At 35.2% G+C, this 14,791-nt stretch overlaps 2 protein-coding genes across 3 annotated transcripts in view; both read left to right on the forward strand.

The window, feature by feature from the left end:
* Nucleotides 1-14,791, forward strand: part of LOC126881999 (intraflagellar transport protein 140 homolog) — a 335,998-nt gene that overhangs the window by 78,808 nt on the left and 242,399 nt on the right. The window lies entirely within an intron of this gene.
* Nucleotides 1-14,791, forward strand: part of LOC126882004 (ankyrin-1-like) — a 93,948-nt gene that overhangs the window by 10,947 nt on the left and 68,210 nt on the right. Inside the window, exon 2 of one of the 2 annotated variants that reach the window (XR_007697077.1) lies at nucleotides 89-1,812. The exons of the other annotated variant lie outside the window; for it this stretch is intronic. The gene's annotated coding sequence lies outside the window, so the exon portion shown is untranslated. The remainder of the gene's footprint in view (nucleotides 1-88; nucleotides 1,813-14,791) is intronic. 2 annotated transcript variants of the gene reach the window in all.

Consider the following 14,791-nt stretch of genomic DNA (forward strand, 5'->3'; position numbering starts at 1 on the left):
AGGTCATTGACCTATTTGAACTCAGATTCATCTGATTTTCATCATCAAAAAACTATCATCTAACCTTTATATTTATTTTCTGTTTCAGATATTTAAAGAAGAGAACTGTGTCATTAATATCGCAGTCATCGCAGTGTATTTTTAAATATGGCGCAGAATGAGTTTCCTCTTCATTCAGCCACAAAAATTGGGCAGCTGAAAAAAGTAAAACAGTTGATTGAAGGAGGAGCAATAATCAATGAAGTGGATTCTAATGGTTTTACGTCACTACATATAGCTGCAAATGCCAAAGCCAGACATATAAAAGTAGTCAAATACTTATTGGCACAGGGTGCAGATGTAAATGCAATCGAAACTTCTGAGGGAAGGAGCGCTTTACATTTTGCTACGCGCAAGAATGATCTTGAAATGGTTCGATTATTCACAGAAGCTGGAGCAAATATACAGTGTTCAAATATCTACGGACATATGCCTATTCATGTTGCTGCTGAAGTAGGATACGTAGAAATTGTGAAACATTTTTTAGAACGTGGGATAGATGTAGATATTCTAAATGAAAGCAGTAAAATGACGCCTCTTCATATGGCTGCATGTGGTGGTTACATCGAAGTAGTAGACTATTTACTGTTAAATAATGCTAACGTTCGTCTCAAAGATTGTCAGAAACGAGGTTCGATTCATCATGGTGTTTTAGGAGGGAATGCAAAAATTGTTCATGGCCTTATAGAAAAAGGAGTTAATATAAATGCTAAAGATATCTTCAAGATGACTCCTTTAGATTTAGCGTGTAGAGATGGGAATTTAGAAATTGTCCAGTTACTTTTAGAAACCGGTGCAGTGTTTAACCTACAGGAGAGATGCCGGAATTATTCTCCACTCCATTGGGCATCTGAAACGTGTAGTCTAGATGTTGTAAAGTATTTTATCAGCTTAGGGGTAGACGCGAATTTCGGTACAATTCAAGAATTTACTCTTCTCCATGTAGCTGTTAAATGGGATCACATTACAATGGTTAAATATTTGGTTGAAATTGGTGCTGATGTTAACAAGAAAACTATACCCAAGGGAGCTACTCCACTATATTATGCGATAAAAAATATATACACAGATATTGCAGAGTTCTTAATTCTAAATGGAGCTGATCTAAAAGAAGCTGAATATAAAGGCAAATCTACTTTATCGATAGCCTTAGAAGATGTGTCAAGTGATTTTCCAGGGTCAGACCAGACAGAGTATATGGTACTTGCAAAACTAATAATCAAATATACCGTGTTAATTTACAATCCCATTGAAACATTTATTCCGGATGGTTGTCCTTTCTTCAAAGAATTATCGCAATACTATAACGACTGCCAAAAAGAAATAACAAGTATGAGCGATGTGACAATAAAAAATAGTACTGTTTCATTACATAAAATAATTTGCAGCTCCAATAAAGGCAACGCGTTTGTTCAATATCTATGTAACGACAATATTAAAAACGAGTTGGAAAATATTGAAGATTACCTTAAAGACTTTTTGATATATGGTAATATTCTTCCGTTGGTACAACTTAGGGTTAGGAAAGGGTTTCAAAGAATGGGATTACTTACAGATGCTGACTTAATAATGAAAAAAGTTTCACCTAAGTTACCATCCGAAATAAGATGGAGAGTATTCGACTACTTGGACATGACTGATCTTAAAACTGTGATACAATCAGATTTTATTTAAATAAATTGATTATTTGTTTGTTTCTTTTTAAAAACGTTATGATTTGAGGGGAGGGTAGTAGAGAAATACCGCGCTCGGGGAATAGATTACAGCATCAACCTATACGTGAAAGTAAAATTTCTCCCAACCAGTTCGGGTTCATCGATGCTGTTGTTACGAGAGAGGCTTTATTCTCAATACAAGTCTCATTCCAGAGATGCAGAGACGTCAATTGCGACGTATACACATGTATGGTTAATTACGAGAAAGCGTTTGATCGAATGCAGCACGCCAATCAAACCGCAAAACTCAGAGTTGATGGTAAACACACCGAATATGTGAAGATCATGCGTGCAGTGAAGTAAGGCTATATTTTGTCTCTTCTAATTTTCAATCTTTACTCCGAAAGAATATTTATCGAAGCTTTGCACGAAACTGAAAAAGGTATTATACTAAATTGGTACCGACTAATTAAAATCAGATATACAGATGACACTATAGTATTTGTGGACAACCTAGAAGACCTACAAGTCATGGACAAAATTACGTATTACATTCAACAATATGGACTCAATATAAACACCTGCAGAAAGAGTGAAGCACTACAACTATCTCGGCACCATATGAATGAAGAATGGACCAACAACTAAGAGATACGAGCGCGCATCGGAAAAGCTAGATGCACCTTTAACCAGATGTGAGCCTTCGTCAAGAGCCACAACTTCTGTTGGTATAAAAGTAAAAATGCTGAGATGTTACGTCTTCTCTGTCCTTTTTTATGGTGTTGAATCGTGGACCTTGGACGAAAATATGTGCAGAAAATTGGAATCCTTTGGGATGTGGCCATATCGAAGAATACTTAAGATCCGGTATACTGAATGAGTAACAAATGAGGAGGTCCTCAGAAGAATGAAGAAGAACCGAGAGGTACTGACCACCATCAAAACTAGAAAGTTATTATACTTCGGACACATTATGTACATGAAGATTCCGTACGTATAATTACTTTTAAAATTCGGTTAGTACTAATTTTTTGAACAACCACTTGACAATATATACTATTTCCAGTCTTGTGCTTGCAGCCGTGACGTAGTTTTCATTTTGTTGTTTAAAGGGTGACTTTTATAATGTCACGACAGAATGAGTAATATAATATGTAGGTTTTTTGATCTTTGTAGATCGATGGTGTTATATCCCATCATATTTGGTTTTAGTCCACTTGATGTTATATCAAGGATAACAATTTTTTATATTTATTATTGTTTTATAAAAAATAAATTCGATATTAATATATTGATTTGATAGGAATGATCTCGACCATTTTTATATAAAGGATGAAGACTTATAATAGAATATTATCTACAATAATGTAACATAACAACTTTATACCATTTAAAGAGTTTTCACCCATATATTTTTAGTAGCTAAACCATGTAAGTATCTGATAATGGAATTGTCATTCCGAAAATGTTCTGTGATGTAGCCCGAAAGGGTCATTTTAATAAATATATTTTTATAAATGGTTTTTTAATAAATTTTTATACCTGAAATTTCCTAAAATCATTCCTGTTCCGAGGCATAGGTAATCCTGTTCCGTAAACGTAACAACCACTTTAAATGTAAAATATAACACAAACAAACAACTAATTTGACGTTTTCAAATACTACAATTGTGGGTTGGCGCCACTGGCGAAGCGTCCGTGTAATCACTGTTACCATTGCTAACAGTTAAAAATCTTGCAATAAATATTTTATGACTGTTATGAAATAATTCCATTTATATTTTTTACCAACAGAAATATTTGTTAATAGTAGCTAATTCAGTAAATAGCCAACTAGACGCACGAAAATATTGGCGAGATAAATGAATCCAGTGCACTTTATTATATGCTATTACCGATACTGGCAGTGGTAACGCAGGAGAAACCTAGCTATCGCTCGGGACTAGCTCGTTTCTGAAAATTTTGAAGGAGCGACGGCTCTGTTCGAGCGACGAGAGACGGCGCGCGAGCACGCTGTGTATATCAGTATTGTCACCATTTTGAGGATTGGTAACATTAGTTTAGTACCTATTACAAATTACAGTGTGCGTGCATTTAAATATGGAAGAGTGTTGCTACAAGGTTGCTACGTATTGCGTAATTGATATTATTGAAAATGGAAGAATTAAAATATGAACAATAGTTTTCAAAATCTATTCTTTTTCCTACTTGTTTATTTTTTTATGTTAATTTACTTTATAAACCTAACAGGGTGTCCCAATTTAGAAATATGACGTCATCGTTAATTTTCTTAAATGGCAACACTGTTATTTTAATGGCTATTTAGATAGAGCGTGTAAAGCTATACATAACTGCAAAATATCAAATTTTTATTTTTTAACATTTCCAAGATAATAAAAAATAAAGTTGTCTGTAATGTGGAATATACTTAATAGTTCAAATAATAATTGTTTTTTTTTTGAAAAATGCTTAGACCTGTCGATTAGTATTTGAAATCGAAATTTTTTACATACAATAATAATGTATACAGGGTGTCCCAATTTAGAGATTTAATGTTATTTTTTATTATCTTGTAAATGGTAAGGAATAAAAAATTCATATTTTGTAGTTATGTATAACTTTACACACCCTATCAAAATAGCTATCAAAATGACAGTATTGCCATTTAAGAAAATCAATGATGACGCCATATCTCTAAATTAGGACACCCTGTATACATTATTATTGTATGAAAAAAATTTCCATTTGAAATACTAATCGACAGATTTAATCATTTTTCAAAAAAAAAAACAATTAGTATTTAAACTATTGAATTTATTCCAAATTACAGACACGACTTTGTTATTTTTTATTATCTTGTAAATGGTAAGGAATAAAAATTTGATATTTTGCAGTTATGTATAACTTTACACACCCTATCCAAATAGCTATCAAAATGACAGCATTGCCATTTAAGAAAATCAATGATGACACCATATATCTAAATTGGGACACCATGTATACATTATTATTGTATGAAAAAAATTTCCATTTGAAATACTAATCGACAGATTTAGTCATTTTTCAAAAAAAGAATTAGTATTTGAACTATTGAATTTATTCCATTTGACTGACACACAGTGTATGTTTAGTTTGTTTATTATTTATTGTTATATCTGTTACATATACCTACATAATTACATACATATAATTTGGAAATAGTGATTTGTTTAATTTTATCCCACAGGATTAAAAACAAAAACTTATGTTTGGGAGGTTCAAAATAATTTTTTTAAATAAGATTTTTTTACATCTGGTTTGGTAACACTTTAGAAAAAGTCACGCGTCGCCACTGGTTGGCGCATTTAAAGTTATCTAGATATAGTGTCTGGGCCGCCGCTACCATGTATGCTAAATGTGCATCGCACACAGGCGGCCAAAAGCAGGCCACTGATGATAATAATTTTTTAAAACGAAAAAAAAATCAAATAATGAAATAGTAGGGGAAGGTGGGGGAATACCGCGCCCTTAAGCGGAAAAGGTGATTACGAGCAACTAAAACTGATTTTAAAAATAAAATTTGCATTGGCCTGTTGGCTATAGTATTGGCGAAAAATTGGCTATGCTCAATTTCGTTCTATTCAAACAGTTTAATAATAATAATATTTTTTCTACTCTAGTGCATTTGCGCGATATTCCCCACCCCGTGGGGTAATTTGGCGCACAGTGAGGGGTAATATCGCGCGTTAAAAATGTATGATAGATTCTATGATATTTATGTAAATACGTATTAAAAAGACACAAAATATTTGCAAACTGTTTAAACAATTTTTTTAAACAAACAAAAAACTTAAATATTTAATTAAAACTGCGCAACAAACTTATTGTCTACTTTGATAAACAATTGTTGGTAATATAAAAAAAATAAATTAATATCATAAGCTAAAAAAGGCCCAAATAAAATCCATTAATCAACAAAATCTATGTAAAGTAAAAAAACAAAAAAATAAAGTATTATAAATATTTTACCATATAGCTCAACACGGGTAAAAACTGCGCGGTATTACCCCTCACGTATATTTTCCAAACAATAATAAATATAAAAAAGTGGGTAATTAATGTAAGATAAATTATGGTTAAACAAAGGCTAAAACACCATAGATTTACACAAACTCAAACACAACTAAATAAGTTAAACACTTTGGCTTACTTTGCTTATTTTGTCTTAGCAAAATATTATAACGGCCACGTTGCAAACAGATAAATGCATATTAGCGCCACGGGTGTGAACTTTACAGAATCTGAAATAACTGACAATATTTGGTTGCTTGACCGCTAGAGATCAGCACTAGCCGAAATTTTATAATAATTATCAGAGAGCGAGAAACATGGTGCGCGGTATTCCCCCGCGCGCGGTATTCCCCCACCTTCCCCTAATGATTCGGATTATTTCATTCATAGGAGATTCTGACCAACAGAAAGCTACAGAAATCTAAATTAAGCTGATAATTTTTGATAATTGCCCGTCGTCAAGTATATTACGTCAGATGCCCTTCGTTGCTACGAAAAAATACATTCAGTGACATTAATGACAATTATTAATGTTTTAAAACTTATAAAAGTGATGACTTTCAACCGTCAAATATTTATAAAAACTGTGTGTTTAATTGTACTAATTTGTACTTACATAACTAAATTACAATAAAATTTTGGTTTTGAACAGTTTTATTCATGAAATAATCGCAACAAATTGCACTCGATCTCTAAAATTAATATAGAATCTTTGCCCTCGTGACACTTTGACATAATTTCACTCGCCTTCGGCTCGTGAAATTAAAACTGTCAAAGTGTCACTCGGGAAAAATTCAATAATTTTAGAGCTCTTGTGCAATTACTACTGATAATTCTGTAAACTATAATATTCCAAAAAATAATTATTATTAAGTGATAATACTAAAATGTGAAGTGTTTTTGGTTTTATTTTGTGTGAAATTATGTGATGTGTTTTTGGTTTTATTTTGTTAAATTCGTCCGGCCTCGTCCGAAAGAAAATGAAATCGACTTTCGGGCTTTCAATATAGACAAATAAAATAGGCAAAAACTGAGGAGAAAAAAAACTTAGCGGTGCACTGGAATCATTTTTGATGAAAACCATAGATACACGAAAATAAAGAACAGTCGGATATAAATTTAGGACCTTCAAATTCAAACAAAGTATAAACTATCGAAAAAAAAGTACCTACCAAACAATTGAATATTCCTGCAGATAGAGACGGGGGAGTTGATGACAATAATAGCGATAGTGCGAGTGCTTATGCTGATACGCCCGAACCTGAAATCCAAGACAGAACAATTACTGTGCCAGTTATTCTGGATTGACACCTCCAAGGCTTCTAAAAATTGCAAGCCAGATGGATGCTGCAGTGAAGACATGAGGGAATTCTAAAAGTTGCAATTCACAACCCCGTCTACAGCTTGGTAAATTCCAACTGAAAATGAACCTAGTTACTCTATAGGAGTAATACTAATGGAAAATAAAAATGTATCTATACCATTTTTATTCAGTTGCAATGCGAAGGTCTGTAAAGTCTTATTTTTCACTTAGTACAGAGAGTGCAAACCAGCACTCTAAATCGACGATTTTCGCCTCTTGTTGGAGGCATCATCAGAGAGACGTGGGTTTGCTGTTCTCTGCCCCAAGTGACAAACCTCCTATCCGAGAATTGTCCTCGCACTGCAACTGACGTTATGGAGAAGGTGCCTAACTTTTTTTTTAAATTAACATATAATGTGAAATTTTTTAAAAACTAATCAAGACCAAATTCAGACCAAGTTCATCGACCGTGATTTGATTACTCAGTATCACTAAATAGTGTTTTTTGTGCACCTTCTAAACTGTATTTTTGTGATGAAAGCAGCCGACATTTACTAAAGTGAATGGGGTAAGCGACGTAAAAAGACACGGATCCAGTGCGCAGTGCGGCTCATATAAAAGATTATCAAAAACTGTTTGAGCTATCTACAGCATTAAAAAAGGATTAACAGTTGACTCTACTCATCAAAAATTATATGAAATGGAGAAAAAACACTGGGGCATTGTTGTTGAAAGATTAATTGTAAAATTTTTATCTATTCTAAACCATGTTTAGCCTTTGACCCAGTGGCGCACCCAGAATTTTCCTCTAGGGGGGGTTGGCTTGGGCGGGGTTCGGGCAAATATGGCAAATAATCCCTGACAAAAAATCCCCACAAAAATCCCGGACAAATAATCCCCACAAATTGTTTTCGACAAAATATCCCCACACAAAATCCCCATGAAATATTTGCCACTGAATAGTTCTCTAAAAATTTTCCCGTGGACGCAATCGACTCTGTTTTTCAGCATCAGTGCATAAGAGGTATAGAAATGGCCATGAAACCGCTTTTCGGTACGACAATAATGATTAGTAATTGAGATTAAGCATGAATTATTGTAATTTCGAATTCCAATTACATGCAGAAAACTTCAAATTTTACATGACAAACGAGTGTGAGTTTTTTCAAAAATCGTAGAAGATATGGGGAATCAGCTAAGGCTGTGGGAATCATCTTGTAATTATTCGCTTAAATCTTTTGCTCACTCTGCCTTGAATAACTAAAGTTCAAAACATTGCCTATTACCTGTGTGAATCCATGAAAAATTTTTGCGCTATTAAAAATGTTTAGCTTTGTTATGAAAACGCAGAACACAGGTTTTTGACACAGCTTTTGAAAGCTTTTGAAGCAGGTTTCTGAAATGTTTGCAGTGAATTGAAACTGATGACTAAATATTTTTCGTTATGTATTACTAAAAAGATTACTACCATACGCCAAAGAAATAGTTGCTGACTACCAGTGTGATTTTAGGACCGGAAGATCGATTGTTGATCAAATATTTACTATTAGACAAATGCTTGAAAGGATTGGGGGTATAATCAACACGTGCATCAGATCTTTATAGATTTCAAACAGGCTTATGATTAAATTAATCATCCTACATTATGGAATAGAGCTTTTCATTCACAGTCATTTGTTTTGAGCTTCTGTTTTGTGTCGTATAATCCGTGTATATTAATATTATACACAGATTATACAACATATGACAGAAGCTCGAAACAAATGACAATCGATGAAAAGCCCTATACAATGGTCGAGCTGGGCGTACCCAAAAAACTAACTGCGGTAACGCAAATGTGTGTAAGTAACTTCTTTGCACACGTATTAGAAGAGGTGGGGAAATATCAAATGATTTCTGCGGAAATTCTGGACTGAGACAGGGAGATCCGTTGTCCCCATTGTTGTTTAACCTGGCCTTAGAATATGCCATGCTAAAAATTTATCCAAAAATCAAACCAGATTAGTTGCTCGGGGAGAGGCCAGATGGGAGAAAGTCTGTAGGACGGCCTAGAAAAAGGTGCAGTCAGAGATCTGGAGAAAATGGGAGTGAGACAATGGGAAATAGTGGCACAGGACCGACACATGGAAGCCAATAGTAAACCACTCGCAAGGACACTCGAAGAGTTATAACGCCATTGATGATGATAATAACTAAATATTTTTGACGTTAAATTTACACAAAGTAACAGGTTTTTTTGCATTACAATCAAGATTATCGTTTTCAGGACCAGCAGTTCTCATCACGAATAGGCAATGTTTTGAACATAGTTATTCAAAGCAGAGTAAGTAAAAGATTTAAGCGAATAATTACAACATGGTTCCCACAGCCTTAGCGCATTCCCATATCCTCCACGATTTTTGAAAAAACTCACACTCGTTTGTCATGTAAAATTTGAAGTTTTCGGCATGGAATTGAAATTCGAAATTTGGTAATCGAAATTACAATGCTTAATTTTAATTGCTAATCATTATTTTCGTGTCAAAAAGCGGTTTCATGGCGATTGCTATAGCTCTCACGCACTGAGGCTGAAAAACATTTGAGTCGATTTCATTCACGGGAAAATTTTTAGAGAACTATTTGGCAGCAAATATTTCTTGGGGATTTTTTGTCCGGGATTTTTTTGTGGGGATATTTTGTCCAAAAAAATTTGTGAGGATTATTTGTCCGGGGATTATTTGTCCGGGGATTCTTTGTCCGGGATTATTTGTCCTAGCTTTGCTTGGGCACCGAAATTTTTTCTATTGTTTCTGAAAGACAAGTTACATTTTCCTACTAGTCTTTATAATTTTTAATGCCCTGGGGGGGGGGGTTTAACCCCCAAAACCCCCCTGGGTGCGCCACTGCTTTGACCAAGTAATGGAAATGATTTGCAGTTAATATGTACATGTACATAGTTGAAATGATTTCTAAGTTTGACTGTATTATCAGAGCATCTTCGTCGTATGCAATCCAAGAGTTACAAATATACCAAGTTATTTAGGATGGCAACATCAAAATGAATTGATTGTTTTATTGGCACTCTGTTCAGGACGTTATCCTAAAGCAAATTCGAAAATCTAATTTTTTTTTCTATTAAATATATTAGATTGTAGCCCAGATATAACTCGCGTAGAACAAATAACAATTGTACAATAGTAAAATATGTTTCAACTTCAACACCAGTTTGGATATTTGATTACTTCTTGTACCAATAAGTTTTCAATTTAAAAATCTTTTAGTAATATTTTTAATATTTTCAATATTAATAATTTACTATTAGGATTGAAAACGACTTCGTCTTTCAATGCCAGATGGCGCTAGCCACCTACTATCATCACTTCAGTTGCAATGGGTGGGAAAACCTCTCGATACGAATCAGTTAAAATATGGAGAACAGTGCCTACGTTCCTTCCGATGAAGGCTCCAATAAGAGTCGAAAATCGCGGTTCAAGGGACTGGACTGCACTCCGTATTCTAATTGAAAAGTGAGATTGTTTTGCCTTCGCATTGCAACTGAATAAAAATGGTATACATTTTTATTTTATAGTCGTATTACTCCGTAGAGTAACTAGGTGCATTTTTCCGTTGGAATTTTACCAGCTGCAGACGGGGGATGTGAATTGCATAGTGTAGAATTCCTTCCCTCTCGTCTTCACTGCAGCATCCATTTGACTTGCAAATTGTAGAAGTCTTGGCGGTGTCACCAGGAAAGTGTACCAATAAGTTTTCAATTTAAAAATCTTTTAGTAATATTTTTAATATTTTCAATATTAATAATTTACTATTAGGATTGAAAACTACTTCGTCGTAAATTCTTTTATTAAATGGAAATGCGGAAATACGGAAAATGGAAATATGGAAATACTTCGTTCTAGGCACTGAAGATGATCTGATCTAGATCGAAAACGTTTTGCAGATCCTTTTGGATGACTTTTAATAGTTTTTAATAAACTTTTTATACCATTGTACAAATGAAGTTTTTTACTTCTGTATGATCTTTTATTAAACTTATACCCTGCACCAGTTTTTCTTATTTCCACGAACCAGTCGAAGGAAGCCGCAACAAACCGGGGGCTTGCATGAAGTAGAGGGGATAAATCAACCCCCCACTTCGTCCAATATGAATAATTTGCTTGGACAAGATTACGATAATGGTCAATATCCGTGGTAAACACATTCGATGACAGAAAAAAATCTTAGAGAATATCCTCGAGCATTTTTTATTCCATGTTCTGCGCATAGTTTAAATCTGGTGGTGAATGATTCTTAAATATTAAATGGAATATTTTATTAAAGCACCTTCCATCAGGGCCGGACTGGCTCATCAAAAAGGCGCCAACCCGAATTCTAAAAAAAGGCGCCAAACTAATCTCTGAACTAAGGTGCCCGACCATTCCCCCCTCCTAAACTTTTTTGAAATACTAATGCATAGAATATTACTTGTAAATTTTTTAAGTTATATTAAGTTTCATTTATTTATTTAATAGGTACTACAGGCCTTGTAGGCCCAGGGCTTTACAATTTTACAATTACAGCTTTATAATTTTACATAATACACAATGATAGTATATACTAATGTGTTATATTTAATTTTATTTATTTAATTTCTATGTAAAAATTGCTGCACTATGGTTCTCCACTGTATCCTATTTTTCGCCATCTCTTTTCAGTCTGTAATTTCCATTCTGATCCTATATCGTCCTGAAACTTTTCTTGTCATCTTTTTCTTGGGCTACCTCGTCTCCTTGTCCCAACTGGTCTACTTCTGCTAAGCTTGGCAGTACCTTCTTTGGCATTCTTGTTCTATCCATTCTCTCGACATGACCTGATTCTTTGTGCCCACCTGATTCTTTGTGCCTTTGTGTATCTTGTTATACTTGGTTCGTTGTAAAGCATCCTTAATTCTTGATTTGTTCTTCTTTGTCAACTGTCTTCTGTATTTTTCCCCCGAAAATAGCTCTTCGTAACTTCCGTTCCCACCTCTCTATCATTTCTTCTTGTTTTGTTTAGCACCCATGTCTCACATCCGTAGGTGACTGTTGCTCTTATTACGGTTTTGTATATTCTGGTTTTCGTCTTTCTCGATAGGTATTTTGACTTTAATAATTTTTTTAAACTGTCGACCTTTCGGTTACCTTTTGATACACTGTGCTTTAGTTCATTTTGCTCGTTATATTAAGTTTATTTTGGAATAAACTTATTAACATACCACAAAAATATAGCTTCAGTTTCCCAGTCCTTCAGTACCTGTCCCTTTTTATCCGTTACACTCTTTGGTACTCTCTGGAGACTCGAAACAAATTTTTGAAAAGTGTGGGTAATTTTTCAACTACTGCTACAGAATAATATACTACTACTACTACTAACTACTACTATCGGTTTACAGAGCCCTCCGACGCCTTCCGACTCCTAACCGCCATTCTTCTCTGTTTAATCACAGACCTGGACTTTCCTCTAGTTCTTTTCCAATTCTCTCCCTCCCAGCTCGGCCTTCCTCTTTCACTTCTCCTTTGTAGTGTCCACGCCAAAATCTGTTTATGGATCCTGTCATCTGGCATTTTCTGTATATGGCCGTAACATTCTCGTAAGGTGGAGACTTTTGTTTACACTTTTAAGTATGGTATTGTATATGATCTGTTTGTTCGCTTTAGATATTGTTGGTCCCACAGAATGCCGTGCATCATGGATATGGCTTTTCTACCCTGTGTGTTTCTGTCATTTATAGCAGCATCGAGTATCTCATCTTGAGTTATCTTCATGCCCAGATACTTGTATTCATCACAGTGTTTAATTTCTACCCCATCATCTAATGTAATGGACTGCTTTGTGCCTCCAATACACATGGCTTCAGTTTTCTTAATGTTGACTGCGAGGCCCCATTTGTTATATTCTTCTATTAGCTTCCTCGTCATGTAACGCAAGTCGTCATGATCCTGAGCAATCAGAATTTGGTCATCGGCGAAACATAAAGTGTATAATGTGGTTTCGTCATTGAGAGGAATTCCCATGCCATTTTTCCACAGGTTGAGTGCTTGTTCCAGAGTTGTTAGGCCACTCTGGCTCTCATGGCCTCATATTATAATATAAACAGCGGATATTGATACCTACAAAAGGCGCCCGATGATCTTCAAGGACCCCGCGCGTCGTTTCTAAACTATTAACATAAAACTCTGGGTGCCGTTTTCGGGCTATGTATGCTGGTCTTTGATTATCTGATACGAGTTGTATTTTGTTGTACTCAGTGGCTTCGTTATGTATGATTCTGGGGGGCAACAATCCTGTATGTATAATGTAGTCAGGCGAAATGCGCCCGAAGGTCTTCGAGGGCGCCGCGTGTCACGTCTAAGATATTAACACAAAACCCTGGATGCCATTTTCGAGCCCTGGATGCTTTTATGTTTGCTGAAAAATGTACCTGTATATTTTAAGCTAATTGTGGGATGTAACACTCTTATATTATTATAACAAAAACGGTAGGTATTGATACCCACAAAAGGCGCCCGAAGGTCTTCGAGTGCGCCCCGCGTCGTATCGAAGCTATTAACTTAATACCCAGGATGTCATTTTCAAGCTACGTGTACTGGCCTTTGATAATCTGATAACTGATACGAGTTGTATTTTTTTGTATCCACTGGCTTCGTTATGTATGATTCTGGAGCGCAACAATCCTGTATGTATAATGTAGTAAGGCGAAAGGCGCCCGAAGGTCTTCGAGGGCGCCGCGCGTCGCATCTAAGCTATTAACACAAAACACTGGATGCCATTTTCGGGCTATGTACGCTAGACTTTGATTATCTGATACCCGTGACCCGTCAAAATAGCCCTGTCAAAACAGCCCCGTCAAAAAAGCCCCGTCAAAATAGCCCGAACACAAAATAGCCTCGACAAAATAGTCCGCAAACAAAATAGCCCCGACAAAATAGATCGCACACAAAATAGCCCCGGTCAAAACAGCCCCGGCTAAAATACCCCCGGCAAAACAGCCTCTTATAAACAATTACATAATTATTTATACAAGGTGTCCAAAAACTTTTTTTAATTTAAATTATTTGACAAAAAGGAAGAATGTATTTAATTTATTTCATTTAAAATGCATTTTACTGTTGCCCAAAAAAAAAAATGTTTATATCATAAATAAACATTGATTTTCGCTTAACTTAAATGTTCAAACTTCCAAGAGGCAGGGAAGAGAGGACTCGAGTTCTCTGAAAAGACCATTTTTATTTAATGTGGTTAAGATAAACATCTGAATAGAGGATAATTACCATTTCCGAAAAAATGTATTTTTAAGGAATTATTTCATGATGAATTCTGAAGGGAGCTTTTTTGTCGGGGCTATTTTGTCGGCGGGCTATTATTCCGCGGCTATTTTGTCTGCAGGCTATTTTGTCGGAGCTATTTTGTGTGCGGGATATTATCTCGGGGCTACTTTGTCGGATCTTTTTTGACGGGGCTATTTTGACGGGGTACCTCTGATACCTGATACGAGTTGTATTTTGCAACCACACTATGCTCAATTGATGTTTGCTTCAACGAATCTTTGTGTAAAGTTATAAAAAAAATAAGCGTTTAAATTTTTAATGGAATATGAACGAAAGCAAAAGGCGCACCGGCCCGCGGGCCGGTGGGCCGGCGGCCCAGTCCGGGCCTGCCTTCCATCCAAAATTGACATTAAAAGCATTATCGGACAGACGTTGGACATTGGATATCTATTAGTCTAAAT

This window comes from Diabrotica virgifera, chromosome 3 (genome assembly GCF_917563875.1).
Source record: "Diabrotica virgifera virgifera chromosome 3, PGI_DIABVI_V3a".
NCBI classification, from domain to species: Eukaryota; Metazoa; Arthropoda; class Insecta; order Coleoptera; family Chrysomelidae; genus Diabrotica; species Diabrotica virgifera.